The sequence below is a fragment of the Lissotriton helveticus genome, chromosome 6, assembly GCF_964261635.1.
Source record: "Lissotriton helveticus chromosome 6, aLisHel1.1, whole genome shotgun sequence".
Classification (NCBI taxonomy): Eukaryota; Metazoa; Chordata; class Amphibia; order Caudata; family Salamandridae; genus Lissotriton; species Lissotriton helveticus.
In genome coordinates, this window is record NC_136067.1 from 1,167,376,248 (window position 1) to 1,167,392,227 (window position 15,980).

Genomic DNA, 15,980 nt, shown 5'->3' on the forward strand with positions numbered 1-15,980 from the left:
CCACAGGTATATTCTAGGTTTTAGTCCTTTTTTTCATGTTCAGCAAAAAGTGGGGGTAACCATAAGAGCAGATCCTACTCTTCTACAAATAGTAAATATTATCTCTCTGAAATCCAATGTTTCCCTACTGTTGCAGAGTGGAGTGAAAATAGTACATAGTCCAACACTTTTCCTCCTGTTGCGCTGTTTAAAGTGGGAATAGTCAATTTTACGCCTATGCAATCCAACGCTATCCCTACTTTTGCCCTGTTTGGAGTGAGAATAGTAAATGTCTTTTTTTTTTACAACTATTTTCATTAAACACGCTCACTAGACAGCACAATAACATTTCCCAAAGCATGCACATTGGAGATCCTCTTACATGCATTAGGATGACATATGGCAGGGTGGGACAGAACCCAGCTTGCCAATAAGGAAGAAACATCATTAAAGGAGTACCATTCTCTAGTCATCTAGGGCCTCTCCAGTGTCCACCGGCTCTCCAGCAATCTCTGTAAGCACGCCACGGGGCCCACAATTGTTTCCATTACCTGACACACCCTTTGCTCTTGTACACTGTTTCTTCTGCTCTCTGACACCAGTCGATGTCCTTCTCCCAGTCTGTCACTGAAGGGCGAAGTGGCGCCCCCCCACCCCCTAGCAATATACGTTTTGCAATTCCCACTTCCAGCTTCCACCATTTGGTGACATATTTGGGCCAGACCACCTCCCTCTTAATTATAAGCAGATGCCATTTTGCGTCCAGCGGCATGTCAGTACCCACCACCCAGGCCATGATTGCTGTGACCCTGCGCCAAAATGGCACTATCTTAGGACATTCCCACAGGATATGAAGGAACGGGCCCTCATTCTGGCAACCTCAGATGCACTGCAGTGATGGTGCCCTATCAATATTGTGTAGCAGCATCGAGGGGTAATAGGAGTGATGCAAAATCCTGAGCTGGATCAGTTAGAAACGCACTCATATTACTATCTCTTGCGGGCCTTGGAGCACCTCCTGCCACTCCTCATCATCTATGTTGCCCAGGTCATCCATCCAGGCTGCCCTTAAGGCTCTCAACTGGTCAAGCAGATTGTTCATAAGCTTTCTGTATATTGTTGAAATTGCTTTCTCGGGGATAGGGTCAATTAGAAGTCTGTCTTCAAGGGGAGAATAGTTATGAAGGGAGGTGTCACCCCTCAGCTGTGTCAGCAGTGCATGTCTGAGTCTCAGGTAATGGAACCTCTGGGTCTATTTCAGTCTAAACTCCTGTTGGAGTTCCTCAAATAAAAGCGGCGCCCCTTCCCTCCACATGGCCCCCAATTTCTCTATACCTATGATCCTCCAACCTGAGAACCCTTGAAGTGAGGACACCTCTCTTAACCCAGCACTATGCCAAAGCGGTGTTCTACTGGTCAATTTGTTCTGCCACCCCAGAACCTATTTGGGATTGTCTCCTGTTGCGGACTGAAGCAGTAGAGCGCAGAGCGCAGAGCGGAGCACGGAGCATCGAAGAACAAGGAGTGAGAGGAGGGCGAAAGGAAAGCGTCCCTACCGTCTCTGCCAGCTACACCGGCCAGGATTCTGCTTCTGTTGAACCCCGCTGACCCCCCCCCCCGCGTAGTGAGGTGTTGAAGCGCGGGGGGAGAGTGAGTGCAGGAGGACAGAGGACAGAGGACGGAGGACGCCAGAATCAGAGCCGGAGCTCCCGGGTGCTCGTAGCTCGCAGCTGCGCCGGGTGAAAAGCGGGAGCCGCCCGGTAGCGGCGGGGGGGCCGCTGCAGAGCTCCCATTCTGCAAAAACTCACTCCAGGCGCTGGGACAGCGGGAGCGACAAAAACTTGCAATTTTACAAAGACAGTGACATGCGAGTGGTTTGCCTGCTTGTCTGCAAGAGGTGCAACAACTACTGGAGAGCCAGCACCTGAGCAGGCAGCAGCAGCAACATTAGCTGATCGGCGTGATTGCTAAAAGCAAAAAAAAAAAAAAAAAAAATTCATTCTGCCATCAAATCCGCCGCAGCTATACCGCAGCTATACCATCACGCTCAAAAGCCATAAAAATTGTAAAGGGAAGGATAAAGGTGGCGGCTGTACTTGGGCTGAGCAGCACGGACTGTGAACTGTGAACTGTGAAGCAGCAAGCGGCAAAGTGGCAAAGCAAGCATCACAATGGTGAGTGAAACCAGAAAGGGTGCTTAGGGGGGTGATCAAGTCGCTGATACAGCTGTCCCCCGCCCACCCGCCCGCCTGCCTGCCTGACCCACAGCCAGTAGCTCACCTCACGGCCAAGCATTGTGCATTGGGGTGGCAAAACACCCCCATTCTCCCACAGGGGCTTGAGACTCCAGCAGGAAAGGGGCTGTGTCAGCTCTGATAAGGGCTAGAGCATTGATGAACAGGGGGCCGGCCTAGAACTGTAGAACTGTAGAACAACCTAAAGTGGAGGTTGCGGCGCAGAGCCTGCGCGGTCCCTGACCCTGCCCTAGCCAGAACCTGCACCTATTGACGTTTGGATAATATCTTTCTCCTAATTTCTTACGCCTCGTTACCGCTCCTCACCCTCACCCTCCCTGACGGCAGCCGCCCTTTCTGCGAGGGGTAGACGGGCTTGGGAGCACGCTGAGGAGCTGGCGTGGAGTCAGCGCAGGTTGCAGGGCAAGGCAAGGCGACATGAGATCAGGGCGAGTTCGTGGATGCCCCACTAGCAAAGGAAGGACAAACAACCGGTCAAACAAACGAAAAAGATCTCCGAAGGTAGGCGAGGGGGCAAGGGAAGATCAAACAAGGAAATCCAGGCAACTAACTCAGAGTGAAGGCTCACCAATTGACATAGCAATTGACAAACTTGATCCTATCTGTGCGAGCAGTGAACAACTGTCAAATAGAGAGAAGAGCAGTAATACAACAAAATCCAACCTTGCAATGCTCCAACCAAAAATCTTTACAAAATTTCAGTTCCTAAAAGACAAGGGGGACATATTACCCTCCAACACCATGGAATCTTCATACCTCCAGGAACCTAACGATCCCTCCCAGACTTGCCAGTTGGTGTCTGTGCACAATACAGGTACAGCAACCAACGACAAAAGTCAGTGTAGCCCTATCCCCACAGCCAGACAATCACTACAAGTGACATCAACCCCTCAGGGCGATAAAAACAACTTCACAATGGCTGCTACAACTAAAGGGTCAATGTCTGGTACGAAAATCGTTTTAGAACAAAGCCTTATTCAAGTGCACAGAGCAATTGACAACATTATAAGCCGGCCTTCACACGCGTTACCCAAATGCCTTATAGACTCCGGTAAAACAGCTAGTAATAAACTATGCGAGTGGACAGCAATTGGCAAGGGCAGCGAAGCCGACAAACCTCCCCATCGCATTGCGAACTGCATGTCACAAATCCAAGCACCAAACGAAGACCCCATTACCCACAACGGGGCAAGTGAAAAAGACGCAAAGGAGTGTTGGGAAGAGAACGTCTCAACTCTTGGGAATCCAGCTTTAACACAATCTGAACGTACAACTGATCACAACAGCACGATGAGGCCAGGGAAGGATACAACAGCCTCACATAGGCCACCAACCTCGCCCCTAGATGTGATAGAAATATCCTCATACCTGGGCAAGGAAGAGTGGGAAGACCTTGTAGCAGCATACACCCAAAACAAAAGCAGCAGTGGAACAAGCATGAACACGTCCTTACCGATTATCATAAATGATGCCTCATTGGATCATCCAGTAATGGTCATGGGGTCTCCAGAGGTGGCCCAAAAAAGCCCATCGTCTGAGGATAATCAGGTCAATACCTCGAATCAAACAAATCAGGGAAACGCGTGGAGCAGTCTGCTCAAAACAACACAACTCCTGGTAGACGCCCTTAATTATCAATCCGACAAAATGGACATCCAACTATCACTACTTGATACACTGGCTGTATTCGTGGTGGCCATTGATGGGAAGTTGGGCACGCTTACTACGCTTCTTCAGAATAAATCACCACCGACGGACCAAGCACCTGGGTGTTATAATGAAGGATGCGGATGCGGCCCAATAATCGACAAGCTGGCGAGTTTACCAACAATAATGAGCGATCTGTGTACAGAACTCAGAAGAACACCCAAGTGCAGGCAAAGGAACTCCTGTATCAGCCCTGTCGTGGCGGGGACAAATCATTCACTGACCAAAGAAGCGCTGGGGAGCAAGGGACAAACCAATCCCACTCCAAGGGCCCTCACACCCAAAAAACCACCAGCTCCAGTGATCAGGGATATAGGAAACATAGAACCTCAATTCCCCGATAATAAGGAGGAAGAAACAACAAACTCAAACATGAACGCCAAACAAAGACGAGCTAAAAAACGCAAAGGCAGGAAACATAAAATTGATTTGCAACGTATCGGATTCCGACAACTTTTTGGGACCATACCGAACAGGGAACAAAGTATAGCACACCCTGAGGGCGTCACGTACCCACCAGAATCTGATGAAGCCATTACCACACCTGAGCCCCCGACCATGGCAACAATCAGCAAAGGGCTGGGGGACAACAGCAAAACAAAAACAAATCCGGATCTACATAGCATCTGCACTCAAAAAGAACCGGGAATAGGAACACAAAACTCGTGTCTCCAATTCGATGAAACTAGCAATATTACTCCTGCCTTCTGTGCAAAACAAGCACAAACAAGCAGTATGCAGCCTAGCTCGGCTTGTCAGCTAATAAAAAATCAAGGAGCTATTAAGGGAACTCAGTTCGGGATCAACCGAGGACTGGCTATTGCTGAGACAGGCAATCAGCTGCTAGAAAGTTTTCCAGCTATGACTTTGGAAGGTGCACTAACTACAAAAAGAGAAGCGGACTCAGCTATCATGGGGACATCGCGCCCACGTGCAACATCTCTAGATCTTGTGAAACTCTCCATCTAGACGGGTCAGCAATAAGGAACCATCATATCTCTGGCCAAGAACTAAGAATAACTACAAGCAGCACAAATGACGTCAAAACCACTGCAGCACGACTAGTAGAGGTCAAGCGAAGGTCAGACGATCGATCACATGCTGAACCGGTCCCACCGATTGAACATATACCCAGCCGACGGTTAAGAGTTAATGTACCCACCGCCAGCCAATTGGGAACAACCTCAACACGACGAGTAGAAGTTATGGGACCTAGTCAACCAATAATAAAGAGTGTAATAGGAGGAGAACGAAAAAACTCAACAGGCGTTGTCTGGTTTAACCCGGACTATATATCGCAAGGAAGACACGATACTCTCAACAGAGGCAACATCTTAAGGCTGCTATCCCATATTCCATCCTTGAAAGAATTAAAAAGCTCTGACCTGGAATCCATCGAATTTGTAGCCGATGAGGCTACAGGCAAAGAAAAAACAAAAACAACCTGGAGAACCCTGGCAATTTCACAAAAAATAACTGCGGAAGCTGATATCTTTGGAAACTGGGGGATCACAATAGAACCTTATGTCAAACCAAGGTACCCTGACATTCTTGTCCCGGTGGAAATAGCGGCAGTTCCAGCTACCATGAAAACTCAAAAAAACTCGGTCCTCAGAGGAGCGGTAGGACCTGGGAGCAACAAAACTGATCTGCACATTAATAGCACCGGAGCCACTGCAGTTGAACACACACAAATGTTTGACTCAGAATGGATTGCCAGAACACTAAATAACAATGAATGACAAATTGGCCACAAGCCAAAGGAAGACGTATACGGCTCATTAAAAATATGCTCATGGAACATCAATGGCCTGGCTTCCAAAATACCCGACCTAGATTTCATGAATTACATCAGAAAATTTGATATAGTGGCACTCCAAGAGACATGGCTCGCAGACCCCCCCAACATCCATGGCTACTTACGTTTTTATGCAGCTGCAAGTAGGACGGCTAAATATGGGCATTCTAAAGGCGGCCTAGTGACCTATATACTGGTTACAAGCGTACTGACAGCAATAGAAGATGGACCATCCTCTACAGGCGCCCTGGCTGTAAAAATCCGCTTGCCACAACTTAAACAAGGCCTTATTGAAACCGATTTCCTTCTAATAAATGCCTACATCAATCCAAGAAAGAAAGGGAAAGCAACTAAAGATCTCTGTAGCTTTATGGAGACACATATAAGGGAAAGACCTACCCCACATGTTGTTCTTACCGGGGACTTTAACCTCAACCTCATGGGCGAGACGCAGGAAGATGAACATCTAATACAAAACGCAACTTGGGACATCCCAACACAAGCAATCTCACTGTTATCCAAAAAAACCAAACTAGGTAACAGGATACTAGAAGATTTGGAAAATTTTAACATTAGGGCCCTCAACGGAAGGACCTCTGGAGATAATCCCCCAGTCGCAACCTTTCACTCAATAAAAACAAGTAGCATTCTAGACTATACTTTTATATCATTTCCTCTCTTTCAGTTCTTAAAATCATACCGGATTGGCTGTAGCGGGGAAAGTGATCACTGTCCCCAAGAAATTATCATCAAGATCATAAAGCCGAACTTTGTGCGATCAAAAGAGCCTATAGAGTCAACCCAAACCATCAACTTTAAAAAAATCAAATATTCATCAGCAATAGATGGAACGATGGTGGCAAGGGCAAAACAGCACTTCGAGGGTCGCTCTGGGGATAGTGAAATAACAAAATGGGAACATTTTACAAGTACCATGTCTATGTATGCTACAAGACCCAAGTTTCAGTCACAATTGGGGGACGCAAGTTTTTGCAAACTCTCTCGAAAAGACCAAGGGAAAATTAAAGACATAAAGACTCTAATCTATCGCACAATGAGAGAATTGCAACGGAAAACCATGGATAACGTAAAGCAAAACCATCTACGAGAACTAAAATTAACACTAAAAAAACTAAAATGGGAAGCAAATAAATCAGCTGAGGACAATTTATGGGCGAGACTTCACTCCGATATTAAACGGAACGATGGAGCAAAATTTTGGAAGTCAATAAATGCATTCATAAGACCCGCTCACCACAGGGTTTCTTCAAACATCTCAGAGGAAATCTGGGCAAGCTTTCTCGGTACCCATTTTAGTCAGACTGAAGGGAACAACCAACATTACGAGCCTGTCATTTACAAAAATTATACATCAATTATTGATACAAGGCCCGCAGATTGCTTCACTCCAAATGACACTGTGAACTTGCCGAACTTACAAAGCAGCATCCAGCGCCAAATCAAAAAAGGAAGAAAGGAGGGAGCGCCAGGGCCAAATGGCATACCTCCTATTCTCTATAAACAAGATGTGCCAGGCTGGGCAGCAGCCCTGGAACCCCTCTTTCTAGAAATACGACAATTCAACACTATTCCAAGGTCCTGGAGGGGCTCTATCATCTCCCCAATCCATAAGGCAGGAGATAAGGCTTCCCCACATAACTACCGACTGGTCGCATTAATTGATAACGAGGCAAAATACTTTGCAGGTATCCTACTCGAAGAGCTGATAGCCTGGGCCACAGAGAGATCCTTAATCCCTGCCAATCAGACAGGCTTCGCTAAGTCAGTGGGCACGACGACGAACATCCTGAGCATGGGCATGCTCATAGACAAAGCAGAATTTAACAAAATGCCCATTCATTTCTGCTTCATCGACTACAAGGCTGCTTTCGATAACGTAAATCGGAAGCTTTTATGGTCTAAATTGAACGACTGGGGGATCTTGAGACCCCTGTTGGACCTGCTCATCAATCTGCACACAGAGACCTGGGTACGGATAAAAATAGGGGACGGATCCGCCTTGTCAAGACCCATACAGACCAACAAGGGCCTAAAGCAAGGCTGCGTCCTGGCCCCCACGCTGTTCAACCTATTCCTAAGCGACCTTGTGCCAACACTAAATGACTGCAATTCTCACGCCCCTAAATTAGGTGGGCTCCAGCTACCTTGTCTACTATATGCAGACGATATCGTCTTAATAAGCCACACGAAGGTAGGACTTCAACATCTTTTAGACGCAACACAAAGGTACTCAAGTAAGAACGATCTTATCATAAATCTGGGGAAAACCCAAACAATGACCATCAGCAGGAAAAAAAGGAAACCAATATCATGGTATTGGAACACGACAAGAATCGAAGAAACCACAACATACAAATATCTAGGAGTGAAGATCGACAACGGTGGGCGGTTCTCGGTTCAGAGAACAAGCATACGAGGGAAAGGTCTATCGTTAGCGATTTCGCTGAAGGCGCTAAATCACAAACTCTCCGGCCCATCCCTTTTACCCCTGACGCAAGTAATTCGTGCTAAACTTCTTCCAACAATTACTTACGGGAGTGAGGCACTCAGAGGAAGGGATGCAAAGATCCTTGACAATACTATAACAGCAGCTTACAGAATTATTTTCAGTCTTCCCAAGCAAACCTCGCCTGCTCAAATCAGGCTCGAATTCGGCATCGACCAACAGCTCCTAGCAAGAAAGGGAGCCTACGTGATAGCCTGGGATAAAGTGAGGAAATCAAAACAAGGAACCCTGAATGAACACCTGTGGAAGGAGTTAGAACAGCATCCTTCCTCAGAAGCAGCTAAGTACCTCGTGGGTAGCCTGACGAGTACAGGTCTAGAACAGCTCTGGAATACTCCAACAAGCCATACAAATTTCAAAAAACTGGTAAAAAAATCTATCAAATTACAATCATGGTTGCAAGACAAGGAAACCCTCTCGAAGAGAACACATGGCTGGTTGACTCTGAACTCGTACACAACTAAAGCACAACAGCGCTATCTGGCCGAGGGTTACTCCAAAAGTGTCAAGATGTGCTTTCTAAGGCACAGGTTGGGCCTGCTACCTTGTACTCAAAATCTCCCACGCTGGCTCAAAATCAAAGCTGACCCCCTCTGTCGGCTATGCGGTTTGGCACAAGAGGACATGCTTCACTTAATATGCTCTTGTGGAAAACTACAGGAAGAACGGAAACGCTGGCTAAAACACCACTTCAATCGGCAAGGGATCCGCACTAGAAGGGCGGCGGTCCTTGCATGTTTTCATCCTAACGACCCTGGCTTGAACTGCAGCTTTGTACAATTTTTGAAGGCAGTTGAAAAAAAGATGCCAAAAAACCCAACCGATAACTGCCCGATTCAGCCGACCTGACATCACTTCACTGATTGTTTCACCGATTCACGTGCTTATGAGGACACTGAGTATTAACTAACAAATATTAAGTCCAAATACAAGCACATCGGTCATTAGGAAATGTGAACATTTTAAATTTTAAACTCGGAGTCTTTTAAAACTGTTGTTTTATCCTTACTGTTCTTAATTCATTTTTACATTGCAATGGTTTTAAGTAACTATGCTGAATAAAGATTACTTACTTACTTACCCAGAACCTGATGTGCCTCCCTCCAGCATGCCACAACAGTCGCTGTGTGTGGGGGCCAACTAGGAACATTCCGTGGTTTACACAGCAGTGGTTCACAGTTCCCTGCCGGCATTACGTCTCGGTCTACCCTGTACGCCGCTTCATCTCAATCCATGTACACCCAGTCGTTAACTACCAGCAGTTGCGATGCCCAGTAATGGTGTCTTACATCTGGTTTTGCCAGACCTCCATCGTATACCCCTCTTTGCAACTTATGCAGCGCTATCCTGGGCATGCTCGCCTGCTATAGCAATTCCAAAACATCCTGAGCAACCTTTTGAAAAAACGTTGGTGGTATAGGATACAGGGTGCTTTGCAGAAAGTACAGCAAGTGCGGTAGTGCCATCATCTTAAAGAGGGCCACCCTGCCCGCCAGGGACAATGGTAAGGTTCAACAATGTTGCATGTCACTGTGGTGTCTCACTGTGGTGATCAGCAGCTGATCTCGTACCACCTGATGTCCCAAGTATTTAAAGCCCTCCATAACTATAGGCGCCATACACTTCACTGGTAGTCTCGGGGGTGGCAGCCAGTTGAAACACCTTTGACTTGGCTGAGTTTATCGTGTATCCGAGTAGCTCCCAAATAAGTCTAAGAGGTGGAGCAACCTAGCGATAGAGTGGTTTGGCCTCGCGAGATACAGTAAGATATCGTCAGCGTACAACGATATACGATCCTCCCAGCCCCGTGGTGCAACAATGCCCCATATCATAGGGTCTCTACTGATTCAGTTCACCAATGGCTTCAGCGCCAAGGTGAATAACAAGGGCGATAGGGGGCACCCTTGTCTCCTGTCCCTCCGCAAGTAGAACTGCAATGATAACACACCATTGACTCGTACCTGGGCCATTGGATCTTGATAGAGGAGTTTCACCCACTTGCAAAAGTTAGGGACAAGTCCCAGCGTCATTAACACGGCAAACACGTAGGTCCACAGACGCATCGAGCGCCATCAACGTGGTTTGTGGGCCAGTGGGATCCCTTGTCGTGTGCAACACTCAATATATAGCCTGCACAGATTGTGTCGGGTACTTCTATTGGGCATAAAACCTGATTGTTCCCTATGGACCAGGTTGATAATAATCGGTATCAGCCTATTCGCTAGGGCCTTGATCAAGACGTTGACCTCAACATTAAGGAGGGAAATCGGACTGTAGGAGCTACTGCGATCAGGGGACCTCCCCTGCTTATGAATTACCACAATAGTGGCTATCCGCTGATCGACTGGTAGCTGGCCTTCCTCCCTTCCTTCCTGCAACAAATTGCGCAATGACAACACTATTCTAGAGGCTACACCCTTGAATAACTTGACAGGAAGACCATTAGGGCCTACCGATTTACCCACCTTTAGGGATCCTAATACCTTTGATAATTCATCTTCTGTGATCTCAGACTCTAAGACCTCCCTGTCTTCTGCCGACACCATAATGGTGAATTTCAACCTTCCAAAATCCAATGCCTTCCCTACTGTTGTGTTGTTTAGAATGGGAATGGTAACTATGCCTACTTTTGCCCTGTTTGGAGTAAGAATAGTAACTTCAAAATCCATCACTTTCCTACTGTTGAACAGACTGGAGTGGGAATAGTAAATTTTACCGCTCCAAATTCCAACACTTTCTAACCTATTGCACTGCCTGAAGTGCCAATAGTAACTCCTTTTTGGAGTGAGAATAGTGAAATTAACACCTCCGAATTTTAACATTTTCCCAAATTATTGTCTTGTTTTGAGTGGGAATAGTAAATTTCACTCCTTCGAAGTCCATCGTTTTCCCTACTGTTGCACAGATTGGAGTGGGAAAAGTACATTTTACCTTTTTGAAGTCCATCACTTCCCCTACTGTTGCACAGTTTGGAGTGGGAATAGTAAATATCACCCCCCTGAAATCCAACGCTCTCCTTACTCTTGCGCTGTTTGAAATGGGAATAGTAAAACTAACCCTTCCGAAGTCAAACACTTTTCCTACTGTTGCACAGATTGGAATGGGAATAGTAAAATTCACCCCTCCGAAATCCAATGCTTTCCCTACTGTTGCTTAGACTGGAGTAGGAATAGTAAATCTTACTCCTCTGAAGTCCAACACTTTCCAAAATGTTTAATATTCTTATTAATATTCTTAGACTACAATAGTTTTCATAATATTGGTTGAATAGATTTGATAGCATTACTTTATAATATTTTTTATTTTAAAATGTATTTTAATATTTTTAGTATTTTTAGTAAATGTGCTTTTTGGATTTGTCAATGTTTACTATTTTATTTATTGTCTAAATATATATAGTGTAATAAAATTAATAAAGCAAACACAAGGAGATGATGGACGGAGTGCTGAAACTTTTCAAACACTCACCCCAGTCACAGATCTGGGTTGAATCCATCATCATTCTTTAGCTCGCTTTGCCACCCCAGTTCAGACACAGCTATATGCAAATCAGTCTTGACCCTGTGCCGCATGGGAACAGGCTAGCCCGAACTGCCAAGCCATGTCTTCCTTGGACCGGAAACAAGCATCCTGGGACCGGTTTAGGGCTAACAACCCTCATCATCCAGTATTTCTTGAATCCTGTGGCAAAGTGAGCAAGGGACCAACATCTGGGCATACCCTGCCAACTTAGGGCGAACAAAACAAACACAAGGAGTGCCTCCGTATAGGATACCCCCACTTACTTCATCAAAAGGTATCGCCTGGCCATTTCACCTACGTCTCTCCCACTCTGCACCATAATAGAAGTTTGCGGTGTGTCGTGCTTGGCTCTAAATAGCTACTTCCGACCATGTGTCAACTGCAGTGATTCAGAAGTTGTCAGTACATCAGAGCCCCGGGGTAACTCGCGGGTTTCTGGGAAACGCAGTTAAGTTCGGCGGAACCTCCATTTATTGAATGTTAAAATGCGTCACGGGAGTATTAAACTATTTACAACACTTGTCCTAGCTGCAAATATGTTTATGTTAGTTTTTAACAGTGCTATTAACGTTTATAAAGGTATTGTACACTTCCAAGTTACCAAACCCTGGATTCGGGTTTTAGCAACTTTATTGGCAACGTAACAGCAGACCAAGTTATTTCTGTGCTGACGGCTTGGTAATTATTCACTTTCAAGGATACCCCAACACATCTCAGTTTCTCTCATGGTAGTATGTTGCCTGTCTCCATACTGTGAGGACACCATGCTCATTACATTCATGGAAATGTTGTGCCATTTTTTCGGGTGTCAGAAACTAGGACCGTATTCACAAACTTTATTTGTAATGCAAAACTCGGCATTGGTATCAGCGCTGTCAAGTGGGTGTTACCTACTTTTTGGTAATCAAATTTAGGTTCCTACCGCTGACTTTCTACTCACAAAACCTATTTTGGTTACCATGCCTCATATGCAGGAGACTGATACATTTTGGGCCTTGTTATTCAGATCCCTGATTGTACATGGCCCTCTATGACGAAGTCTGCTACTAGGACTCTAACTATGATGCCTCGAGTCAATCCTGGGTGTCTCAATAACAGGGCTTCAAGCTCTCTGTTATTCGGACTATAATATTGGTCAGTACCTCATTATACCCTTCTCCACTCAGCTTGTCTAATACTTCCATTCAAGGTGGACACTGTTACACCAATGGTACTAAATGCATTCAGTGTACAGGACCTGGTATCAAGTACGCGTTAAAGAAAATACACATTCATCAGTTCATAGTCAATCCTCCCCATCAAATCTCGTCATTTAGATCATGTCTGTCTGTACGTAATCTATACACCCATCTTTGCTCGAATAGGAACAAGAGTCTGCTCATGTTCTGGCGTGTCTGTCAGTTTCTCTAGTATGTACCACTCCATGTCACAATCGCTATGACCTATTTCTAGGTAAGTTTGGGTTAGTCTGGTAGCCTCTCTTTTGCACGGGATAGTGCTACGGTGCTCAGAAATTCTTGTTCATATCTTTCTCGTTGTCATGCCCACATACAACAATTTACATGGACATCGAATAATGTTCACCACATTTTTGGTGTTACAGTTTGTTAAACTTTTTAACTTCCATGGAGTCTTTAGGCCAATGTCTATCTCAGTCACTCTTTTTGTTAGCGGGCACGCACTACAGTTCCCACAAGGTGAGTGCCCAACTGGTGGGTATAAGTACCAGAGTGTTTGTTGTGAATTCTTCTGAACACCTTTTTTTAGGGTGGGCGTGAACAACCAAGTCCCTGATACTGGTCCCTTTCTTGAAGGAAAACTTTGGGCTTTCCATCGTCAGCCCTCCGGTTGTCAGTATGTTCCAATTATTCTTTATTATTTCCTGGAAAGGCTTGAATAATGTATTGTATGTAGAGACACAGATGATGCTGTCTTTCTCAGTTTTTTTCCAACTTTACAGTATTGCTAGTGGCATATAAAGAAAGTAATGACGAGTGACTACAGAGTGGGTTCGTCATTACAGAGACCAACTGTGGAGGTAACACCAAGCCACACACGGCTCTTCATTATCGTACTGATGTGATTTTAAAATGATTTGGCAATTGTGCGTGGTTGGTGGTACTGCATTTGGAACAAACTAATTATGAATGACTACAGAGTAGTTTCGTTACCTTAGAGATCTACGGTGGGCGCAACACTAAGCAGATTTGTGACTGTACTCCCTATAAAGTTGAAAGGGCTCACTATATGATGCTTGTGTTTTTTTTCTACATTAGTGTGTGACTGTAAAGGATCCCCACCCTCTCTGTGACCTTGAAGATTGTAGCTCCCAGACTGTAGGGTAAGGGATTTATGTTTATTAACCAGTGATGTTAATCACAATAGGGAACTAGAGGTAGTGACACATAGGCTAGTGGCCTTAACACTATCGATCACAAAAATGTTTTCCTCTTTTTAACTTTGTATGATTACATGTACGGGTTGTTCTCCATTGATAGAGATCATAGGCCTCTTACAGACCTTAGAAGTTGTGAATAAAAGTATCTAATTGTATGACTAGAATCCTCGAGTAACTTATGCATCATGTGTCTTATTGTACCTTACCTACTATAGTTTCTCAACCAAAGGCAGGTAATTATGGTAGGACCTTAGTTAGCAATCCACCATATCTCTACCAAATAGATTCCAATCGAAATCCTTTGCAGGCACTTTTTATAGGGAACGTTTGCCCTGACGAATGTCCCAGACCGCTTAGGCTTATGATAGTGGGCAGAAACATGTTGGCAATAATTTGGGGGTGAGACATTGAACTCCAATACCCAAATCCCCCTTCGTTTTTAATCTTACCTAGCGTTCCATAAATAAAGGTAGTAATCCCTGGGAACACTAAAGTATTTCAAGTTTTCATCTGGATCCCCTGTTACAAGGAGTTGTCCAGTAAGATTTATGCAAGAACTCCAACTAGTCAGTCTTCGAGGAGGTTGAGTCCACCCGGGTGGCATTGTCCTACCAGGGTGGGAAGAGGATTCCTATGATGAAGCATGACACTAATAAGTGTGTGAAGTTTCCTCTTCTATTAGGGATGGCTTCCCCCATGAGTTAGGACTCTAAGGTCTCTGCTCCAAAGTGGGCGAACTTGCATTAGAGCCTGATCTCTGATGCCCTAGATCAGAGCTTTCCAAAGTGCGTGTCGCAACACAGTGCTGTGTCGCCTCCCATCTGTGGGTGTGTCACGCGAGGATTACGTCTGCGCCAGATTAGGGCGAATGCTCTTGCATTCAGTGACTCAGTATGGCGTAGGAAGGAGAAGCGTTAGGTGAGCGTGAGCCGAGCTTGCGGCCTTGTTCCCTTTGCGACACAGTGACCACGAAGCCGCCTCTGCTCCCCAGGTAAATCTTCGACATTTTAAAACTTTGTTTAGGCCCCAGGCGATCATTCCTGTTTAGTTACAATAATAATTGCAGTTGTGTGATTCTGTACAAATCCTTCATCTATCTTTCGTTTTCCATCACTTTCTCGCCTTTGTTCCCATCTCTCCCCCACCACGAAGTTAACCCCCGGCCTAGTCAGATTTCTCCTCTTCCGGCCCTTCAAACCACTCTGTGGCTCTCCTTGAATGGGCCACCTGCCCAGGGCACAGCGGACCGTTCTCGGTGGCTGGGTCCTTCAAGTTTTCTCTTCTTCTCAGAATTATTTATCCCGGAAAAGCACGTTTATTTGTATGGTGCCCCTCTTGCTTTTTTATTATATAGTGCATTTATCTCAAACATCATTCACGTGCCCCACTTTTTTGATAATATTTCTTCATATTGTGTGCATATTTGTCTTTGTGTGCTGTTTTACATTCTCCCTGCCTTTACAAGCCAAACGAGCTGGCGCAGTGATCTGGTGCCACTATTCACAACAAATCTAAATTATGCAAGTTAAACCAGAGATACCTCCGTTAATAAATGCCGATGTATTAAATCGCCAAATTAGCATAATTGATAGAAATACAGAATTACGTTTATGCCGCCCGGCCTTGCACATATGTGCCCCCACCCGCTCCCAGAATCTGTACAGAAGTCGTAGCAGGTTCGCCCCTCAGGCCCAGGCCTTGTGTCTTTCCGGAAACCCCAGCGATGAAGTGAAATACATCTAAGGTGGATGACGTGTGAGAGGCCGCCAATGCGGGGGGGGGGGGGGGTTCCCA

General features: G+C 45.6%; 1 protein-coding gene across 4 annotated transcripts in view; it reads right to left on the reverse strand.

The window, feature by feature from the left end:
- Nucleotides 1-15,980, reverse strand: part of FRMD1 (FERM domain containing 1) — a 797,190-nt gene that overhangs the window by 706,987 nt on the left and 74,223 nt on the right. The gene's annotated exons all lie outside the window — the stretch shown is intronic.